The sequence below is a fragment of the Protopterus annectens genome, chromosome 6.part1, assembly GCF_019279795.1.
Source record: "Protopterus annectens isolate FY-2018-M chromosome 6.part1, PAN1.0, whole genome shotgun sequence".
NCBI classification, from domain to species: Eukaryota; Metazoa; Chordata; order Ceratodontiformes; family Protopteridae; genus Protopterus; species Protopterus annectens.
The window spans coordinates 165606047-165629818 of NC_056738.1; the positions used below are offsets into that span (position 1 = coordinate 165606047).

The following is a 23772-nucleotide window of genomic DNA, read 5'->3' on the forward strand; positions in this document are numbered from 1 at the left end:
TGTGAGCTATGGAGCCTTAACTGAAAGATAGGGAGGAAGCCTGGAAGCCATAGAAGAAAGCACATGAATTTCCTATTTAAATTCAGGAAATTATGTAGGAGAGTTACCAGTCTGGCTCAGTCAGTCTCATTAAAGATCACAAATGATCCTTTTGCAATCAATCTTTCTTTAGTCCGATTTTCCTCTGAAATCTAATACACAAACAGTTTATACAAAGAAAGTGAAAAACATAGAGTGGCACAATTTATACTTAACAACACTTTCTGTAACATCTTTTAAGATGTATTAATCTTCAAAAGCTGCAGGGAAAATTAAGGGTGTAAGGAAAAAGAAGACAGACAGAGGTCTAAACATTTCTTATTTTGTATTTCCTCAAAGACATCCCACTGTCTGGAATGAAAAGTTCCATCTGCTAAGAATGGATTTTTGACTGCAGATTGATTTAAAGTGTATAAAATACAGACTCTACAGTCTTAATATAGCTGTGAGCCTGAATAACTATGTAAACTATTTTCCTGGACACATGCTGTGTGAGATTTGTACTAGGAGAATTAAGTGAAGACTTTAGCACATAATGTCCTCTCTTAAAGTGTTGGAGAATGTGCTGATCTGTTTCCCCTTCTTCTGGTTTGAACAGTGCTCAGAAGAGGATAGAAATATTGGGGCATTACTAGGTAAGTGATCCCAAGGGACATGAAACAAGTTAGTCATCTAAACTTTTAAGCAGATGCACTTAAGACACACTTAAAAGTTTTGGCCACTCTTTACGAGAATTAGTGGTGCTCATCAGTCCAGTACATGATAACCCTGATGTAAATTTATGTCTATCCATCCAATCACCAAGACTTGCCTTAAAGGCAGAGAAAGCAATACTTTGTTTGACCTGTAAATGGTAACTTATTCCATATGCTGTGAATACACTGAGTTAGGAACCTAGTCTTGTTTATTTTTAGTGTGAATTTAGGTCCCAGCTATGGGCATTTGTAGAGACACTGGTTTTGTGAAAAAATGGGAGGTGAAATGATGTGAGACACATGTCACCTCAGGTCATTTAGTGAAATAATGTGAGACACGTCACCTCAGATCATTCAGTGAAATAATGTGACGACGTGTCACCTCAGATCATTCAGTGAAATAATGTGAGACACGTGTCACCTCAGATCATTTAGTAGGCTACTAAGTATAAGGAGGGTAACTGAAGGTTTAACACCTTTACTTTGTGATTAAAATCAATGCGGCTTTTCCATTTGAGTAATTTACTTGGATGTGTATATACGAAAGGGACACTGTAGTGAATGATAGGTTTAATAAGGGAAGAACGCAGTAGTAAGATGACCTCTTTGGATCTTGAAAGTATTCCCTTGGAAATTTACTGGGCCAGGTAGAAGGAATTTCTGACAATGATTGGAACATGATGATCAAATGAAAGAGACTCGCTCACATAAGTACCCAGGTCTGTTATTACTGTATTTGTTTGAAGGGAAGTACCAATTATAACATAATAGGTGGGGATAACTTTTTTGCTGAATACTACTATGATGCACGCCTTTGCACTTAGCTTGAGACCATTTTCAGTACAATGGGTATATACACATTTCAGCCCTTTTGGAGAAGTTTATTATCAGTGGATGAGTAGGTAACAATGCCCAGCTTGCAGTCATCAACAAACTTTGTCAATTACACTTCCATGATATTATCCTAGATGTCTTGAAATAAATTCAAAAGAGTAGAGGAGCGAGTAGTGATCTGTGTGGCACCACATGAGATGGAGTTTTATATTCAGAAATGGTGCTAACCACTTTTGGTATGTGGGATGTGTTAGACAGTTTGCTCTCCAGCAAACAACATAGTGATTTATATTAAGCTTGGCTAACGTTTCAATAGCACTTTAATAGGGGATGTAATCAAAAGCATTTGCTGGGTCAAAATAAGTGGCGTGTGCAGGGTAGCACTAGGCAACCTTTTCAAAAAAGTTTGCTAGGTTCAGGAGGCAGCGCCTACATTTCATAAAATCAAAATGAAAGCAGAAGAAAGGCCCGCTTCACTCCAGCAAGCATTGACACCCAAAGAAACAGTTCTTATGCATTTTCTTATAAATGTCTAAAAAATATAGATGCAGGTGTTAAGTTGTGAATACATATTCCATCTTTTCACTCTCATCATCTTCAGAGATATAATGAGCATTGCAAAAACATTTGAACTAGATGTCTATTAGTTAAATGATGAATGTTGTGAGAGGTGGTCTTAAAAGCAGAAAAGCTTCTGCTTTTTCTCATGAAGGATTACAAATAAGTTACAGAGTTAATTAAATGCGCTCTCTCCCGAGCTGTTCTGCCCACAACTTACTTCAGCAGAAAAAGTTATAAGAAAAACAATGCAAGTAAATGTCTTTAAAATTGTACAACAAAATGTAACTGTTTTGAGATATTGGCAATCATATGTATATAAAACAGCATCACTTTTACAAAAGAAAGCTTGGCAACCAAAACTGATGTACTGCTTTGTTTAACAACTTTCACACTAAGTGGAGCTAATGAACTGATGACCTTAAAACTTCATACCACGTGACTGAAACTTGTATCTGTGACGCTGACGCAGAGTTGCTTCCTGAAGTGCATCCACAGCACAGAAATGTCATCAGACTAGACCAAAAAAGGTGTTAGATTTCACAAACACTGTGCAATGCGAAGTTCTCAGTTTCCTGAGTCTGACATAAAGGAGCAGAAAAGAAACCAACTAACAAATTAATATTTGCTTATAAAGTTAACCTAGCTTGCATTCACTGATATGTATCTACTTTATTTGATATGAAAAATATTGCAAAGATTTAATCAAAATGTAAGAACACAGTAGTGCTCTACAGCCTACAATGTTCAAGGAGACCAAAAAAAAAAAAACTTAGCTTTGTTCAGTTTTAGAGTACTCACAAAACCAAGGCAACATTTGAAAAGTAAGGCTGATATCAAACTCAAGACTATATAAAGAGATTCAATGAACTGTAATATATCCGCTCTAGTAAAAAAAGTAACAATGTTCATCAGCAGGAGTGAAAGCTCTACAAACTGGCTACTGAATATATATATATATATATATATATATATATATATATATGTGTGTGTGTGTGTGTGTGTGTGTGTGTTTTATTTTTTATTTTAGATTTGTTGGCCGGGCTAGTCTAGCTGGATACATGTCCATTTTCAGTAGAGGCCCGGGGAGAAAAGCTCCACAAAAAGACAGTAATATAGAACACTTGTTATACAAAAGGAAATATTTTACAATTGGAAAGTAGTATATATCTATTTCATAAGTAGTATATAATTATTTCATAAGCATAATCAAGAAACTCCAATAGGTGCCTTTTTTTTGGCTATGGCTATGTCCTTCCTCTAATCTTTACTAGCACTGGCCTCTGCCAATATAAACATGTGCTAAAGAGGTCTTTTGGCCACCCCTACATTGCTTCCTAATTGTTATTCTATAACAAATCAGATTTATATATGACAGAATGAATGACTTTTATCCTATATATTGCATCTGTAGCAGTGCTATGACTTGTTTAATGTAACAGTTTTTTTGTAAGTATGTATGTATGGAGCTTTTCTCCCCAGGACTCCGCTGAAAATGGACAAGTATCCAATAGGAATATCCCAGTCAACAAATGTAAAATAAAATAAATAAATAAAATAAACAGTAAATAATAAATATACTAACATGAGTGTATGTGTGGATTAGTAATGTGTGGTCTTTATGTACCTGCTGACTTTAGTAAGTTTACTTACCTCTTCACTACTAATAACCAGTCATCTCTTCACCTATGAAATCCACAGTACTTATTTGGAGAGCACAGGAGAAAACAAAACCACATACGTCTTCCTATGAATGATCACACTATTAGACAAAAACTGGGCACTTGGATATCTACCACTTGAGAAGGCATAACTATATTATAGAATGGCTTATCCCCATCCCCCACACACACTCACAAAAAGAAAATATTTGAGCTTTGTCACCTTCTCATTGAGAAGATTCACAGGGTGAGGGATAGTAAAATTAATCCTAGCCTTAGCACTCACTTGCAGCCTCTTCCCATTTCATTGCCTGCAACAAAGTAAATACATAACCACAAGGGAGTGTAGACAGTCTTACTGTTAACTGTCCTAATGACTGGGCATCACTAGAGTCCTTGATGCTACAGGTAGAGCCTGCCTTACTTGCAGTTACTGAACCACGGCTCAGGCATGATGTATGTCTGTCTTCTTTCTGTATCAAACGTAACAATCACATCTTTACAGACAACAGACCTGGACTAAGAGTTGACAGGGCTTTCTTCCTTATGATAAACAAAACAAATATAGAACTTAAACTAGAAGAAGGAATTAAAAACAGAATAACAAAAAGAGATAAGGAGATTCTTCTGGCTTCTAGTATATTCTTTGTCCAGTGTGCAGATGAAATTATTCACAAAGTAGCTTGCAAGCTCTTGGCATTTTCAAAACAAATTTCAAATCAGTAGCTAATAAACCAAGTTAAAGTTTTAGAAGTCCAAACATTAGTTTTTAGGATCAAATATAATCCATCTGACAATACTTCTTTCTTTCCACAATCTTAGACATGTATTCTCTAAACCTAATAGGCCAAATGTAGTAATAGGTACCAATGCTTTTCTGATTTTAGTTATAACCAATGCCACTTAAAGTTGCTTAAATACTATTGTGCTGCCTAACACTCCAAAAAACCAGTGTCCAGTGGTTAATGTGTGGACATTTAAGAGATCTAGAATGAACGTGTCTACACAGCTATTAGGTTGTTAATAGAAATTAAAGAAACTTCTCACTTATTATAGCTTGAGAAAATTAACTGGTATTGTCCCTGACGGACAAAAAATAAACTGTAATGGTCCTCAGTTCACTAACTGATATAGCAACTCAAAGTAAACTTGTTTCTTGTTAGGTAAGAAGACTGAATGGCATACAATATCTCTGGCCAATGTGAGCTATGGAGCCTTAACTGAAAGATAGGGAGGAAGCCTGGAAGCCATAGAAGAAAGCACATGAATTTCCTATTTAAATTCAGGAAATTATGTAGGAGAGTTACCAGTCTGGCTCAGTCAGTCTCATTAAAGATCTTACAGGTTACTATCCAAAGAACATTATCTCCTGCCAAAAACATCATTTGACACATTTCAGCACTTATGTCAAATGGACTAAAGATCATGTGATAGCACATGGACCCCACCCATGCAAATCCCTGTCTCTGTAACTTAAATAAGCATCCTTAATCAGACTGAATTGTGCCTACTTTAACCACTTGCCTCTCCTTCAAAAGAGGATACCCTGGACAGCTCATAAGATATATGACAAACTGTCATCTCATTTCTTCCACAAAATATATACATTGTCAGCCAATCTCCCTTAAGAATGCAAGGTTAGCCATTACTAAGGAACTTGAATATGTTTTAACCTTTATTCTATCACAGGGATAATGCCAACTGCCTTTAAAGCAGTAATTATTCCCAAAATATCTTCTCTTTCCTTTCCTTTCCTTTCCTTTCCGGTGGACTGCCACTCAATATTAGCCTTAATTCTCAAAAAATTTTAAAAAGTCTGCAATCAGGTTTGTGTAGAATATGTCGATAAATGTAATCTTCTATTATATGCGTGAGAGGGCTTCAGAAAAGGATACAATACTTTGATTGCTATCAGTTGTCAGTGTCTTCACATATTAGTATAGACAAAGTTCTACTAATGGAAGTAATCATTAGAAAATTGTAAGAGGGCTTTTAAATCTGTTAGCCATAACAAATAAATAAATAAATAATCTGAGAAAATAGTTTCTAAACTATCTTATGGAAAGTTTTTTTTTCTTCTAAGTTACTGAATTCACATACTGGCATCTTTAAAAGAACTGTACCTCAGGATTCTCTTCTGGGACCCTACCTATTTTTCTCTCTTCATGATCTGTCTTGACCTACTTAAACTTTAAATAATCCTGCCTGCAGGTGACCTTCTACTTTGTAAGTCTAGCAAGATTCCTTCAGCTGGTACAGATATAAAAACAAAATGACCTCAGAAAGCTCTTGAATTGTGTTGTATGCAAGAGACTATTATATCAAAAAGTTGCATCCTTAATATTTAAAAAAACTGAAGTCTGTCCCCATACTGCATGCAAATGGACCTTTAATCAAATAATAGCTCAAGTCTATCAGTACAAATACTTGGATACTGATCTCATTTATTTTCAAGACCCAGGAAGAAACAAGTCCAGAAAAGATACTCAGCAAAAGATGCTTTGTTACAAGAATAACCATATTATTGCACCTTAAACCAGTATAGAGTTAGATGTCAGTGCTCTTATACCATAGCGTGAATATTCCCTCCCCACTGCTGCTCTTAGATCATATCAGAATGCTTATAATCTTCAAATGCAATGAACGAGAACTGAAGATTAATCTCCTTTTGTAGTCCAGTGTAAGCATTATTGCCTCTCATTATAAGCAAGGCTCAGCATGCTGCTAATTTCCTTTCCATTCAAGATACTGGACTTAGAATGCCTCCAGCAGCCAAGAAATAAAGAACTAAATAATTTAATTAACCACTAAGACTGCAGGTCCAAGGAGTTTTAGCTCTAGAAAGGACATCTGTTATCTTTGTTACAGGTAAAAAGCCTTTGCTAAGACCTCACCTACAGTTTGAAGGTAAATAATCCAGTATAAGAAATAAACACAGCATGATTTCATTTTATTTCAACAACAGTAAAAAAAATGTTATGAGTGAAATTGTACTGCTGGGCATTGACCTATTCTTCATAGATTCATAGATCGTTACTATGCTAATAACCCAGGGGACCTTTGTAAGCTTAGCCATGTTTTCCCTAAAGAAAAATGAAGTCCTGTATCCAAATAGGTCATTGAGGGCCAGGCATTTATAAGCTACATCTGTCCATCTGGCACATGGGATACAGGTCAAGTATACATTTCCTATTCCCCATCCAATGGTCTAGGTTGTGTTTAAATTAGTTAATATACAGTCAGCTTCACATGGATAGGAAGCCTGTTCCATAGAAGGGGCAGTCTCTGGGACACATATTTTTCTCTCCAGCATGTTCTGTTTAAGTCACAGGCAAAATTCAGATCCCTATTGTTTGAATTACAAATATGCAGGAGATTCATAAGTATGGGGGTTGTGGATGCCTTGTAAGCCAAGCACAGATTAGCCCACAGCAATCTAAAGGAGCCTGAGTAGAGGGAAAGGGCTTTAAGAAACTCTGCATAAGGCAGGTTTGTCATGTCTTGTATTCTTTTTGTCAGGAACCTCTCAGGTCGGTCTAGCTGCTGCATATGCCTTGTCAAATACATTCTAAAGTGAGCATTGTACTCTATGACTGGTCTGATAAGGGCAAAGTACAGTGGGATAATGACTTCTTTGGACCTAAATGTCATGCCCTTACTTATAAATTGTGAACTATGAAAGTATTTCCTCAACACTGTGGCCACATGGTGGTTGAAAATAAGGCTGCTGTGTATTTGCATACCCAGATCCCTGACCAGTGGATCAACTGTTAGGAGACTATTATCAACATGGTAATTAGCTGGGTTGGTTGACTTTCCAATGAATACAATTATACTTTTCTTAGCATTGAGTTTAGCACCAAGGCTTTGACACAATTTGTTAGTCAGACAGAGGCTTTCTTGAAGAATGCCAATATCTTCAGGGAAGTCAATGTTAACTCCAAGCTTGCAATCATTTTTCAGGTTTCATTGCTGTGTAGTACTGGGCCTTAACCTATTATTTCAGATTTCATTGATGTATTCTGGTGTTGCTAAGTAGCTAACAAGAATGGCAAAATAATCTGAATTAATGTTTTACAATGAGCAGTAAGAGAAAAAAGTGAATCATTTGAAATGACAGGCCCATCCTGTAATGTAACTTACCTCATTCCACAGCCATTTTCTATGTAATATTACTTAAGTGCACTTTAGTGTCTGGTAGCCACTTATTACCTTTCAATTTCTTCATTTCATATTTTTTCATGTCGCAGATCATTAAAACCCAATATAATTACATGCTACTAATTTCATAAAGACACCACAACACCAGTCTCTTTTTTGAAAGGCTAACTAAGTCACCAAACATAAATTTAAATTATGAAAATGGGGTTTCACTAAAGCCAGTGACAACCTAAAAAGCTACATTGCTGAAATGAAAGTTTTTTTTTTTCAGAGAGTTGGTTGCAAGAGAAATCTGGATATGGAAAGAAAGAACTAGTTATATCCCAACAGTAAAAAATGGTAAATGTTTGACCAAAGAGATATTATTTCTGTCTCTTGTAAGTATTGCAATTTAAAGCCAGTATCTGATAATGAAAAATATATATATTTTTTTGTCATGTCTATGAAATGTGACCTAAAATTTTTAAATAACTGAGCGAAGCTGCTATTCCTAGCTCCTAATTAAGATTCTGAAGAGGTTATGCAAACTGGACAGAATTACAGCTGTGAATATCTAAAAAGAAAAAAAATAATCCAATTTATCTGATTTGTTTGGAATTTAAATGTACCATAAAAGTCATTCGAGCAGCTTGCAATTAGTACAAATTAGAGTAATTCAGTATTAAGGAGGCATTTCCACTAATTCCTGAGACAGACTAAGATGTCAGGGATTTTCAGCTCTGCAATATAACAGAATGCCAAAACAATCTAATAGATTTATATTACTTAAACTATCTCATGTAATAATGGTGCAGAACGCCCTGTAGGAGAAAGACAGGCAGCCTGAAGAACAAAATATTAGCAAATGGTAGTCCCCACCAAGCCATTTTTGAGGTATAAAACATTATAAAATACTACTAAACATTTAGAGTTATACACAGGTCTTCACACTGCACAAAAGATCAGGATATGATGAAATGCACGTTTTTCATTTTCTTGGTGGAGTTTTCCTTTAATTAATTTGCACGAATGAGAAACAAAAGGAGGAAGTACCTGAAGACATTTGGTGTACATACAAATTCTGAGAAGCTATGTCTGAAGTACATAACCCTGTTTGGCTAGCAAGACGTTGCCTAGATCTCTGTCAATAAACACAGCTCACTGAAAGGCCAGGACTCTGAAGGGAATCACCTTCACTATGTGGCGGAACTCTTTCAATAAACAGAGTTAACTGAAAGGGCTAGCTTCTGAAGGAAGTCCCTTTCATTGTAAGACATTTATAAAAACAAATATAATCTGTATTCTGCATTAGTCTTGCAATTTGTCAATTAAGTGCAGGGGAATACTGTATGGTACTGCTGAAATAACCAAGACTAGAGAAATTCTCTGTATTTTACAACTTACAATTTCCTTAAGTAACCATGTTATTATAACTTTAGCTCCCGGCATCTGTTTCCTCAGGGGAATGACACTCAGAAGCTGGATTTGGCAGAAATATTATCTGTAAAATTCTTTCACAGAGTCATTAATAAAGTATACTAGAAACATTGTTAATTATTACTGTAAATATCTAATGTATATAAGAAATTATAAAGAAAACTGACTTTACTGTTTAATGTCTTGGAACCAAAAAGTGTCTTATATGCACTGCCAAAAAAATAAAATAAAATCCAAAATAGAAAGTTAGTGAATGGCCCCTTACAGCAATAAAATATTACAGATTAAACCATTCTCAGCTTCTGCCATTTCAAGATCTGGTGCAAAGGACAAGAAGTTATATTCATAAACGAGTATTATTTTTGGGCCAGGACAAGCCACTTATCACGGAGAGTTATATTCATAGATAGTTTGAAGTTTTTAATATATCAACTCAAAGTTGACATTATGAGGAAAAGAGTGACAGAAACATGAATTACTTTCTTTGAACAGACAAAGCTTAGCAGATAATGACTTGCAGAAGACCACAAAATACAAGGTGTTTGACCCCTGCCATGCCATTACTAAATGATTCAATTAGAATTTACTTTAACAACAAAATGAAATGTTTACAAAATGGCATGCAGAACCAAAGAATGGAAGACAACGAGTTTTTGTGACATTTTTCAGACAGTCATAAAAAGATTGCACCTTAACAGCTGAAAGATTTTTGAAAAGTTTCAGAAATGCAAGGACTGAGTAAGATTTGAGCAGAAGAGTAAGCAATAAATATGCCAAAAACATTCCAGTGGAAGTGTGGGAAATAAATCTGAGATCTGCAAATTAAGCATCAAGAAATGGTTTGCTAGTTATAAACAAATCAGCCAAATCACTGAATGTCTTAAACACTCGGTTCCATATTGAAACCTGAAGGTCATTCTATAACCCCTGATTTCTTCCTGACTAATTTATGTCATGTCTTACTTTATTGTGACCTGACCTGCATTGTGACACTTGTCCTATGTCAGTGATGACGCATACTGAAAAAAGCAAATCCCAGGGATGAACAGCACAAAAAAAAAAAAAGAAAGAAAAGAAAAGAATCACAATCATTTTTCCTAATTCATCTTCATCTACTGTTATGCATCAACGTCGTCCTCAGTTGTCCGCCCTTTCAGCTCATTTTCTGCTCTGGTGATCTCTGATCTTCTAATGAAATTTGTTATTGATCACAGGACCTACACATTATCAGGATCTTTTTTATAGCAGTATTACAGATCTGACTCTTTTCTACTACTCAGTTCAACCTTCATGCATTTAATAATTATTTTCATCTTGGACAATCGAATCATTCATCTGCCAAGTCTGTGCCATATATAGACCTTAGCTAGATCTATAGCAGAGGGCTTCTTTTTTATTCATGACTCTATCAATTACTTAACCTTCTTTAAAGTTGGCATGCCTGCAGAAAATGGTTCTTCTTCTTTGACTCTTTCTCTTCCTCCTTTTCCTCCCCTTTATTTTCTTCTTCTTCCTGTTAGAGCTTGTCAGAAAGGAAGGTTCAAACTGGAAGCAGTTGGAAACCTGGCAATATGGCTTCTCAGGTATGTTACTGGTTCTCTCCGTTAAGCTTGGACTCCCTGTTCAGCACTTGCATTTTCATATATATGGGGACCAATGGTCAGAGGGTACTATGACCTTGGATTAGGTCATATACTTATGTTGAAATGGGACCTTGTTTATGTGCATCCTGATCACACAGTCACCAAGCAAGTCAAACATTCATAGGCAGAGCTGGCAGATGAATGAACAATCACAGAGGAACAGGCAAAATCATCATCATACAAAGAAGAGAGGCACCACAGGATCAGGAGAATTGATTTGACCATCACGTGTTTTTTTGCAGATCTCATAATGATAGTGAAATAGAGTTGTATAAGAATACTTACCCCAACAACAGATGTTTAAATAGTAGAATCATTGATAATGGAGTCGGACATGGGATTCTGCAGAACAATAACACTGTTCCTTGGCCTAGTTCTTTTCAGTAATCAAATATCATTATAAAAGCACTGGCTGCAGTGTTCATCTGTGGTCATTTTGTAGTTGTATGCTGTAAAGGACAGTGAACTGCACGTCTTGTTCTCTTCCCTTTGAAACTTTTGGGGCTGAGATAATGTGCTAATAATGGTTCCTTGTTAAGGAGAGAGTAGCTATAAAAGGCTGCTGCTTTAGAAGATTAAAGTTAAAACAGCTGACTCTGAGAAGATCTACCAGGAAAGCATGAATATGGTACTTACAAAAATAAGCACTCTCGGTAGGCTATGCTTCATTACACTTCCTATCCCCAGTTAATAAATTACAATGCAAAGGTTATGTAATGCTGATATAAAGAGAAATACTTGCTTTCAGTGCAAAACCAAAACTCCAAAGTTTTTAATCCTTGGATTTAAAATATATATTAGCAAGAGGAATGTGAAAGGGTTTACTATTAAAATTTCGAACGACACTCCATCGACTGTGCTATAGTCAGCAACGGAAGTTCGAAAACGTCGAATGTCAAACTCAAAAAATCAATCTAGGAACGGTTTTAACATGGGTCGAGGTAGGTGTTCAGTATTATTCTGAACTACAAACATCTCCCCTACCTCGACCCATGTTAAAATCCATTTCTAGATTGTTTTTTTTGAGTTCGCAATTATCATTTTCGAACTTCCATGTTCGACTATAGTACAGTCGACGGAGTGCCATTCGAAATTTTAATAGTAAACCATGTGAAAGGCATAAGGTATTTGCACCCCAGTAACAATTACATTTTAAATTGTTTTAACTGTGTTCAAGAAAATGGTCAGTTGGATTTCTGCATTCCAGTCACAACCACATTGACTCCTTCTTGTTTGGTCATATGAAGTGTGACTCCATAAAAGTCCATGCTGTGCCTATTACATTGTAACAAAAATAAATAGATTCTGCATGTTTATCAAAAACAGAAAAGCATATTAGGAAAGTCATAAACTCAGTGGGTAAATATTTTAGAATGATAACACACAAGGAACTCAATAAGGTTTTAAAATTATACAGAGACCAGCAGACCCATAGGATGCACAAGACCAAGGAGAAAAAGGTGAAAGTTCATTGTTGCATAAATTACACATAATATAAAAGACGACAGAGAAATGGGCCTTTATCTCAAAGAAAGTAGTAGATGGCCTTTAACTTGTCTGCAGGAAAGCAGAAGTGAATTCGGTTGCAAGACCAGACAACCCAGTTGCAGTACTTGGACAATGAATTAATGGATGGATGTCCTGGTAGCTGCTTAAAAATTGTTATGGCAAGCATGTGTCTGAAGAAGACTTCAGTGCTAGATGGTAAGATGGTGCAGTGGGACCTAACTGTAACTTATATTTATCAAAACAGAACACAACACACTTATTTGGAGTCAGTTTAGTGACGGGAAGGCCATTTTTTTAGTTTCAAAGAACACCCAGGGGTGGGGTGGTAAGACTGCCTAAGAGGTTTAGCCTTTTCTGAATAGTGTCTGGGTTGTCAGTGCACATTACCTGCATCCAAAGTAATTTCTTCTTAGTTCTCCAAAACAGGAAAAAAAGACTGTTAATTTAGTTCAAGAAGACTTCAGGGAGCACCTCAGGCATGAATGAAATATTTCTTTTTAGAGATTTGTAAATTATCTTAACCTTATACTTTAAAATACAAATACAAAACATCCTGGTTTTGATAAATCAAATTTAATGCATTCTCTGGCACCTTGACATTGTCTTCAGGTGAGCAGAACAGAGGAAAACAAGGACACATTTTAAAAGAGAGGCCATTACAAAATGAGTATGAAAAATAATCACTTCAGCTAGTATTTGGAAATAACTTCATTATTAAGTTCCCTTGTTCTTTATGTAGGAATTCTTTCAGACTTGTACCAGTTCCAGTAGTATATTTAAATTGTAAAAGAACAGTACCCTAAGTTCCTTCCAATAATGTTTATGTTTATTTACAAAAAAATGTAAGACCACTGTGATCTCCACCATTTTGTTTTTAATGTCTCCGATATGCTTCTGTAGCTTGACATAAGCAACCTCTGCATTTCAATAACATAGAACACACCACAGTAGCAGGCCAGAGCATAAACAACTGCTGGTGAATTGTAAGTAAAGTGGCCTGTAGTGCAGACCTGAATATAATTAACCCTATATCAGAGATAACCTGACCTTGTAGAAAACTTTATAAAGTAATTTGCACACCAGGGCCTGAGATTTGGAAATGTTCTTGGCTAATGTAACTAGAGGTAACTAGAACTTAATTATTTTTTTATAGAGAGGTACTTTAACTCAGCTATACTAATAAGCCCAAAGTAAGGTAAAACCAGTGTGTTAGATGGAAAATTTAAGTTTCAAGCATGAGGAACTGGATACCTTGGATGTTGTCAGTGCAGAGCCCCCCCATGAACTGTTTCATAGCAAGGTGATATATCACAGAAGGGGTTTATAGTAGATAAAATCACTATTCTGATCAACGGTGTCCAATTTTATTAACTAGTCGAACATAAAATAAGCACTAGTGCCCTAAATGAAGTAGAGAACATGTCCCTGTACTGAGCACACATGGAGCTTGGCTCCTTTCACCCCTTTATTTAATATAGTCTAGTCTAAGCTATGACAACCTTGGGAAAGATATATCCTTTTTTATGAAATGGGACTTTGATCACAAAGTTATCTAGTAGGTTATATACACAGGCAGATGAGTGACAGATCACAGAACAGGCAAAATCAGCATCAGGCAAAAAGAAGCATTACATGATTAGGTGAACTGAGCTCTAAACTGAGTCAATCTTTTGGCCTCAGCACAAAACTGAAACATATTCCAACTGGAGAGGTCTGAATTTCTTGTGGTAAATCTCTTAAACATGGATTATAGCTTCAGAGAAGAGAGATGGGTAGTAGTTATCAGTCAAAATGTCAGTTTTTTAGGGTGAGAGGTTAAGGTTTGGGTGAAGATGTATGCGTTCTCGTTGCGTTAAAAGCTCACAGTTTATTGACTGAGTAACAAACAAAAACAAGAAGAGAAAACCATGGTTGTCCTGGCTAGCAAGGGACAATGAGAATAAGATTTTCTTCCCCCTTTTCTTAATTTTAATTATACTTTTAGAATTTGAAGAGCTGGAAAAAAATACTTACAACACACTCATACTCCATCTGACCTAGAATATATTTGATATAGATGGCTGTGTGGTGTCTAGACAGGTTAGGGGTTAATTATTAACTGAGAGGAGAGACACCTAAACCTATCTTCAGATAATGCCACATTTATATAATCATGAGCAAGGTCACATTGTCCAACTTCCACTCATGAAGGCAGGAGAACTGTCTGCTCAGAGTTACTACCTGGATGTTTTGCTGATGTAGAATATATGGTCTCAAGGAACAAGTTCATGTGAAGTACTTGCTCCGAATACATCATGGCCAGCCTCTATATAATTTCTGCCCTAACGCCTCCAGTTGTTAAAATAGCACATCACTTTAATACTGTGATATAAAGAAGTCAGAGCTGACTGGAAGGTCGTTAGGGACTGGCTGATATCCATAAATATCTTTCAGATGATGCATTGCTTTTACAGAAATCATGATGGCCACCATTTGAAATGTCTAGACCTGCTAAAGCAATTCCTAAAAACAAGGAGACTGAATGGCCAAAAAATGAGATTAAATATATTAAGTCCGCATAGGTCATTTCTTGGAAAATTCCCTTTTCTCTGAGGTATGGTGATCTCAGAGTTGTTATATATAAGTTCAGGGGATGTGGGGTCTTGTCCTTCATATTGGGTGGCACAGGGGACTTACCTACCCTGAAAAAAAGTTTAAAGGAGAAGAGCGATCTTCGAGAGTCACTCTCTTGGATTTTCACATTTTTTTTTTTTTTTTTTTAGTCTTGTTGACATTTGGCATTTTGAGTAATGACATTTCACTAGGGAGCCATGAGGACTGCAGGCCTTAAATCTTCAAGTTATGTGTGATGCTACATGCTACTTATGCAAAGACCAAAGCATCTGATGTTAGATTCGAGTTTGGAACAGGAAGGATAAAGGCAGTGCCTGATTCAGAAGAATTCCTTAGTTAATATTCATTGTGCTGGAAGGAGAGACTTCAGAAAATGGGAACAGTAATTATTTATATTTCTGAGGTAACAGTGAACTTTTCTCATTTGTAGTTTTGTAAAGGAAAACATCAGAATAAAAGAAGAAATATAGTACAAAACTTTGAGGAATGTTTATGTGGTTGATAGGTAAAAAGAAGCTTTCTGACATATTTTCTTTATTGTGGTTTATAGAAAACCAGTTGACTTATGTTGTGCAGTTTTTCACTTTTCCATTCTGTTATGCAAATATGGGGCTTTACTGTAAGTGGGTATATAGGTTGCCAACAACTGGTCGAGAGTACCATTCATCGAAGGGAAAACAAGCCAGTAGCTGCTGGTTGAAAATCAGCTGTCCACTGTACTGACTTTTTCAGTGTGAGATTATAGTACAGTGGGGATCAGTGAATTGACACCTCCCCCATGTACCAACCCCAGGTTGCCCCCACCCCCACGTAAACATGTTTAAACTTTTTGTTTGTTTTTCAATTGGTTTGTCATCAACTAATTGTGTTCAGTTACTTACCATTTGATAATGAGATGCTTTAATGTATGGTCATACACACAAACACACGTGCATAGACACTCACTCAGCTAAGGTGAGTGTGTGGGCATAGCCCTCATGGGGCAACAGAGTTGATTGTTGCTCTGCAAAACTGCTTTCTCTTTGTTTATTTTAGTAGTCTTGAATTGTTTATGGCATAAAAATCTCAATGAAGCTTAAGGCACACTGCAATTAAATTAAAATGAGTAAACCCTACAAGACAATGGTCACCATAATGTACCCTACCATTAGTTGAGGAAGTAAGATCTTTAGCATGAACTTGAATGTTTTTGTCTTTACAAGCAGAATTAAATTTATGATATCTACAGTGGTTCTGCATTGGTCATCCTTTTTTTCCTAGGAATGGTCCTGAATAGGAAACATTTTCTTCTTATGCCAAAGGTACTGGTTGAAATGCTAATTGGTCTTATCAAGATTACCAACAAGTACAAATATTCTTTTCATGAACCTGAAAAAGTTACTGTAATGAGAGTTGCATGAAACTCTCTGGTATTCATAATTTTTGTTCTGTGTTACGTATTTAATGTTGTTGCTGGTGATTAGATTGATTTTGACTCTTTGTTTCTGGTGCTATTTTCTCTTTTGTCTGCACAATCCTTTGCTCGCTTGCCATAAAAGAACTTTGAGTTAAACAGGGCATTTTCATACATTTGTGAATCAGTGGATAAAAATTTGTTTCAATTATTAATAGTGTTTACTTTTTCCTGTAAATCTTTTAAGACATTGTAAGATTACATATCAGACAAGACTCTTTCATCTTGGAAGTATCCAAGTGCTGGCCCTTGTTGTCAGGGAATGGTTGTCTTCTGGGCCAAGCATGTCTTCATAGGGCCACGTGAGAAGCAGCTTTCATTAATTTGCATCCAAAATACCATTACCACATTTAATAATGTTTGAGACAGTCTTTCAGTCAGGAAATCTACTCTTTAACAGAAATGTCAGTAATGTATTTGATCACATTATCCATTCATTTCTATTACTTTTTAAATGAGTAAGGATAATATTTAAAATGTGTCCCCAGTTTTGCATCTTTGTACTGACATTATTGATGGCTTTGTCCAGAATTCATGAACAAAATATTTGAGAGGTATGTACATGCTCTCTCTCTAGCAGTCTCACTAATATTGTTGAATAAAAAAAGTTGAGAAGGGTCCCTGTCAAAACACACACACACACACACACACACACACACACACACACACACACACACACACACACACACACACTCTTGCTAAGCCATTTTAGTGAGGAGAAGATAAAATATCAAGTTCTTGTAATTGCTACTTCACTTACTTTTGTCAGCTGGCACATTTCTTTTAAACTTCTTGTTATTTACTTTTTTACATTTTCAAACTGCTGCACTTGGTGAGTATAAATTTCTTTTTTATCCTTTGAAATCTGTGCTTCATAGCAGATTAATATGTTACGATGAAGTCATGGATGACATAATGGGCTAGTCTCATACATTAATACCACGTCAGAGAACATTTGTTCTCCATTAAGGTATTGGCTGTGCAATCCATTTTCTAAGAAACAGTATTCATTAACTCAACTAGACATACAAACTATTTTTGGGAGTGTACTTTGTTCTGTCCTGCAGTAGCTTGTTTACCACATGCCATCATACAAGGGAAGGATTTTCCTCACTTTAAAATTTTGTGTAAGAAATGTAAAGAAAGTATTCCTTTTGACTGACTACCTTATCAGTATGGGGATGGGATCCAACATAAGTCTAAAGATATACCTCTGCCTAGATTGGAAAAAGGGGAGGGAACAAAAACAGACACATTATTTACAGTATATGAATCCAACAAAGATGAGATTTTAATGTTAGAAAAACCTAAAGGTGCAACAGTTTGGCTAAGGAAAATGAGGGATGAAGAACAGCATTAATTAAAGAGATGTGTCAGCATACACCTATGACAGAACATTATGAATGATTTGAATAGTAGAAAGAAAGGAATAACACAATAAAATATTGCAATCTGCAAGTATTGCAAAGCAAACAGTGAAGTTATCATTGCAGACTGTAAGTATTAAGAAGCAGGGAGTATACATGACTTGCAAAATTGAAGAGAAGGGGTCATTCAACTGGAAGAGTGCATGAAGAGGGAAGGTCTAAAAAATGTACACCCTGAATTCTTCACTTTCTGTCAAACTAACATGGAAAGCCATAGACATGGAAAATTCTAAGAAGCTGGTGAATGTTGAGAAAAAAATTGCCTTCTAAGCAGCCAGTGAGTATTAAGGAAGTATTTATGATAGTACAAGAGGACACAAAAGTACCTGGGCAGGGTTCTGGACCAGGTCTTTCACTGCAAGATAGAAAATCAAATAAGGGAAGACTCTAGGAATAGACATCTATAAGGAAGTAATATAGCAAAACTGAAAATAAAATGGGTTCTGAGGTACCTTTTTCAGAAGGACAGTAACCGAGAGAATAAAAGGAAATTGAGACGGTGGTGCAAAATCACTCTGAATCTGAATTTAAGAAGCATAAAGGACATAAAAAAAGAAAGTAGTGTATGCTGACAGACAAGATAACCTTGAATAGAGCCCTAATGGTATCTTCATTGAGCCAAAATACAAGAGTTCTAAGCAAAGGGAACACAGTTCTATACTTCAGGTTCATAAGAAAGTAAACCAAACTATTTAAGGAGGAGATATGAAATTTCATTAAAGAATACTAGTCTGAGTTGGCATTTTCTAAGAAAAGAACTAGACACTAAGTCCCCAGAGGCCTGTGTTGCTAGGAGAAGAAGCAGAACCTTCTACCTAACAGCAGGCTAACCTTGAAGACACTCCAGACCTTTAGTTATGGCACATAAATATTAACAAAAAACACACATAGAGAAGATGACACTTTGAACAGTGCAAGGAGCAATACAGCTAGAGTTATATTAGAGCTAGAGTCGCATTTGATGAAGCCGATAATGATGTTTCAACTTCTTATACATAATTTGAATCATAAGATGACTTGTTATACAAGGAAATACTGACCAGATAACTCCATTTATGTCCAGAATAATGCACCGAATGTGCTAATGCTTTAATTAAAAACCTTGGTATACCATCCCTATATTAATGGATTAGTGGACCATTTTAACTAAACGTTAAAGTCTGTGCTGAAAAATGTTATTGAGGAAGACTGCAAAAGCTGTAACTAGTTAATAACATACTTCAAAATATTATTGAGAAAGATTGTAAAAATTGGGAGAAGTTAATAATTGTGTTAGTTATTGGAGAAGTCCTGTAAACCTTGATGGTTTTCAGCTGTTTAGAGTTATTATATGACAGATACCCATATGTGCTATTAGATATTGCCAAAAAGAGAAAAACCCATTTAAAATATCATAGAACACTATTCCCAGTTATAATATAGTCTAAAAATGGTGATGATTATAGTATAGGAATACATGGAAAGAGCTCATACTACAAAACAAGAGGATGAGGTATAAAAGAAATACAAACAGGCAGCCAGCAGTTAGCTTTGCCTCCTCAGCAGAAAACAATGTTTTAATAAATGGCAGAGTACCCTTGAAAAAAACAGAAATATTAGATTAGGTAAACTGCACAGTTAGGTAGACAAGCAACAAAAGACCAGAACTGATATTACATATCAACATTCAAAGCCATAGAAAGACATGCAAACCTCTGTAGTTAGTTTGGCAGCAGAAACTAGTAGTCAGTGTGAAAAAAGAAACATGACCTCTATTTATTATGCACGTACATGATACACTATCTAAGACAAAAAAAAGCAAGGAACCCTTTTCAGAACAAAGCTAAGTTAGTATGATATTTCTGCCATTCTAGGAGAAAAAGGTTAATTTAAAATTAAGTCCTTTATACTATGAACGTTACAAAGAAAATCTGCTCAGGAAATAATAAGGAAATTGCTTAAAATAAGGAATATTAAGAATATACTACAGAAGTGAAAAAGAGTGCAATAACCACTTTAGTATTAGCCTGAAATCCTAATAAATGATTTTGGTATGTAGTGATTTTGAGGAGGAACAGCATTTCAGACTAAGGCAGTTGTGTAATATCTATTATTGAAAACATTGAGTAAAAAGGTCACACCGAAAAACAATCAATAAAAACAAAAAATATCTAGCACTGTATGATTCCTTAAATCTCTTGTATTAGAGGCAGCATGGGATATATGCAAATGACCCTTTAAGGACATCAGCTATTTCAGCTACATGGCAGTTCTGAATGTCCGTGACTTTTTTCTCTTTTTGAATTTATTTATGGACAAATTCAGGCCAATAAAGCCAAACCCATTAGCTGTGGGCATGCATGTTTCAGCTTTCTTATGGCATCATCAGCACAGCGTAAATGGACAGTCCTAGCATCTCTATACACTGCACGGATACTGAAAAGAATAAAACTCTAATATCTGACATTACTGACACTAATTGTAAGAATCTATGATTTATGAGTTCAGTGACAAAATTATAAAAAGAAACATCAGGAATGTTCTCTCAGCGACAGGTAAGAAGTATGTGGTATGTGGTACGTTTGTGTGTTTGTGTATTTGAATGTGTGTATGTTTGCAGGAGTGTGAATAAGGGAGGTGAACATGGCAAGACAATTCATGAGCTACCTGTGTTTACTGCAGGAAAGTGAAGAGTAGCAACAGTGGTGGTTAAGGGCAATTCAGAGACATGCAAATTAGCCATGAGGTCTTTCCTCATTGCAGGTAGCATATCTCTGAGTAACAAATTCCCCCAGTGTGTAAACAATGCAGCTCTTACTACCAGTGGTGCCCCCCAGAAACCCTGGGTTTATTTATTTTATAATAATGTGTTACATTTTTCATTTTTTGAGTTTTGGATTAGTGTATCTCTGAGAAAGGGAGTGGCATGAAAAACACATTAAAATGTATTTTATTCTTTCTCCTAGTTAGTGAGATTCTAGATTTAGTATATAAAATTAAGTGGAGTGTGGGGGTTGCCTAAAAATGATTTCTGTAATTTGGTTTAGACATTATAATGGCTTTAAGTAACATGCAATTCATGTTAATAAAGCCGTGATATTGCAGACCAAACTATAACCTTTTCATGGTCTTTTTTATGTAATATATATGAAAAGTATGCTTTTTGTACTATGTATTTAGTGATCCTGCCCTTTTAGGGCATTCTGCTAGTGTTGACACTCTTATATAGTTTGTTCCATTTATTTGCTTACACTACCAAGTTCTAATGAATATGTATTATTTTATTTACTTTTGGAAATGCACATTAATGCAAAAAAAAAAAAAAAAAAAAGAAACACAATTTACTTGTATACATCAGAACCCTTTCTGCTTACCATGTCTGATTGCCTGTTGTGTTAGGGTTTCATACAAGTTATACACTCTGTAAACTAGTTTATTGTCTTGTAGGGTCACTGCATATACATTATTTTTACTATATGTATAAAAATAATATTCTCTGAACTAGGCTTACATAAGTTTCAGTGCTTCAGTCTTACTTAATTTACTTATTTAATCATATAGTGACTTATGTGATTGTAGTATAAATAGTTTAATGGGGTACTGCTCTATACTAACATATGTGGCACATGCTGCTACATAGAAATCATACTAAAGAACTGCAGAGATCAAATGTACATGTAACAATCTTATATGCATTTTCACTAGATGGGAAATATTCCATTTTTTTATTTGCTTATTTTTTTTTTATTTTGCATCTGTGTACTTATCCATCACTGCCTGCTGAATATCATTTCTCTTGCAGTCAAGTAGTCTGATTTGTTCCCTCATCTTTGGTGGTATAAGCCGATCATGAGGTGTCATCATGTGACAGGTATCAGAAGTCTGACATGCATGTTCACTAATTGAGGGGCTGTGTAGTGCCCCCTTTCCAGTGGGAGGGTATACACACTCCCATTAGTCTCTCTTCTCAGGAAGTGATAGACCCTTGGAAGACTAATGCTTATGCAGCTTGTCAGAAGACTAGTTTACATCCCTGGTCTGTTATAGCTTGCTGCTCTGTCCATCTCAGTGGGATCTAGAGTTACAGCATAACAGATTTTCTCCTTCCCCACAGCCTGGGCAAGCAGTTGTAAGCTGCTCACCCCCCCCCCCCAAACTATGTCCTTCAGATTACAAGCTGCTAATCAAATTCAGTTCTTGTAGATTACAGTCAAGGCTCTGTCCCTCCATACCACTGAACGAGACTAACATATCCCACTGTCCAGTAGGTCTTATTTTAGATATGAAGTACAACACGATAGGATGCTGTCCTTAAATGTTGTGATTGTCTGCAGCAAAAAGTTTCTCATGATCAGGATGATGCCATGACCTTAGTAATCATGAACATACACCAGCATTATACTGCACATATGGGGGGGGGGGGCTCTGAGGTTTCATCTGTGGAGACTCATGGGAATAGTTAATTTACTGCAGAATCCTGCAGACCACACAGTTTGTAATTCTAAACCAGGTATGTCACACTTGACTAAAAGACGACACCACTCTGGCAAATGTATGCTAAAAAATACTTTTATTACCAAATAGAATATGTGAGAATACTGATTTTGGTGAATCCCATGCTGTTATTCACTGCCATCAAATATTCCAGAACCAGTGGCAACCTAATGTCAAAATTGGGCTGCATCTAGAAAGAACACAGGACCTTGCAATCTATATTAGAGATCATAAAAGAGTAGCCTAGGTTAAATCGCTAGTTGCTCTAACAATGATGATGGCAATCCAAAAACAATAGACATGATTCATAACACCACAATATTCACATTGCAACTCAAGGTATAAAATCTGCTTTTTTAGCAATCTGTTTCCGATGACAGCTACAGGCAACACTAAGATTTCAGATTACAACAACTATAATTTGGGAATTGCATTCGTTGTTAGCTTATTAATTAACTAATTTACTTATTTAAAAATCTGAATAGGTGAGTGGGTATGATAAAAAGGACCCATGTTTCAATCCACAGCATGGTTACAAATGTATGCCAAAAAACTAAACATAGAACAAATTAAACTTATAACAGCTGCAGTAGAAATGGAGTACAGTAATACATGTATGTGATAGATGATACAGCTTGCAAAAACTATAATAAGGCATTTAATTCAGATTTAATGAAATACTGAGGAGGAGGCCTAATTGTCAACATGGGGGTGGGGACACTACAGAGATATAGATATTTAACACTGAAATAAATTATAAAAGCAGTAGGAATATACTACACAAAACTTTTGTCTAATAACTAGTAATGCGAGTTTGAACATTTCATTTGAGTTTAAGTTAATTAGTGTGACCCCTGTCATACAGAGTTAGAACATTGTGCATAAGCAGGTTGTCATGCTATATAAATCTTGACTAAAGTATCGGATTTAAATAGAACTTTTACAGACTTGATCACAAATGTATGCCACTGGTTGCCAAATCAAGCACTCATATTCCTTCAGGCAAGTGTAACTACTGCATAGTTGCTTATCTACTAGCTTAATTTCCAAATATTCTTATAAGATACTGTCCATTAACCTTGATGGTATTACATTGCAAATATATAAATATATGTGCATATATTCTATACAGACAAACATAGCCAGAACAAATTTCTACTTACCATATATGAACTCTGAACAGAAAAAAAGGTAACAGACAGCAAATGAGTTATCCTACAGTTTCAGTCTATTCTCTGCCAGCAGGTTTCTTATCTTATTTTCTGATAAAAGTCCTAGTTCCCTTTACTT

At 35.7% G+C, this 23772-nt stretch overlaps 1 protein-coding gene across 3 annotated transcripts in view; it reads right to left on the minus strand.

Moving 5' to 3' along the window:
- Positions 1–23772, minus strand: part of XIRP2 (xin actin binding repeat containing 2) — a 1245171-nt gene that overhangs the window by 371786 nt on the left and 849613 nt on the right. Inside the window, exon 1 of one of the 3 annotated variants that reach the window (XM_044075603.1) lies at positions 23646–23772. This exon is cut by the window's right edge and continues 81 nt beyond it. The exons of the other annotated variants lie outside the window; for them this stretch is intronic. The gene's annotated coding sequence lies outside the window, so the exon portion shown is untranslated. The remainder of the gene's footprint in view (positions 1–23645) is intronic. 3 annotated transcript variants of the gene reach the window in all.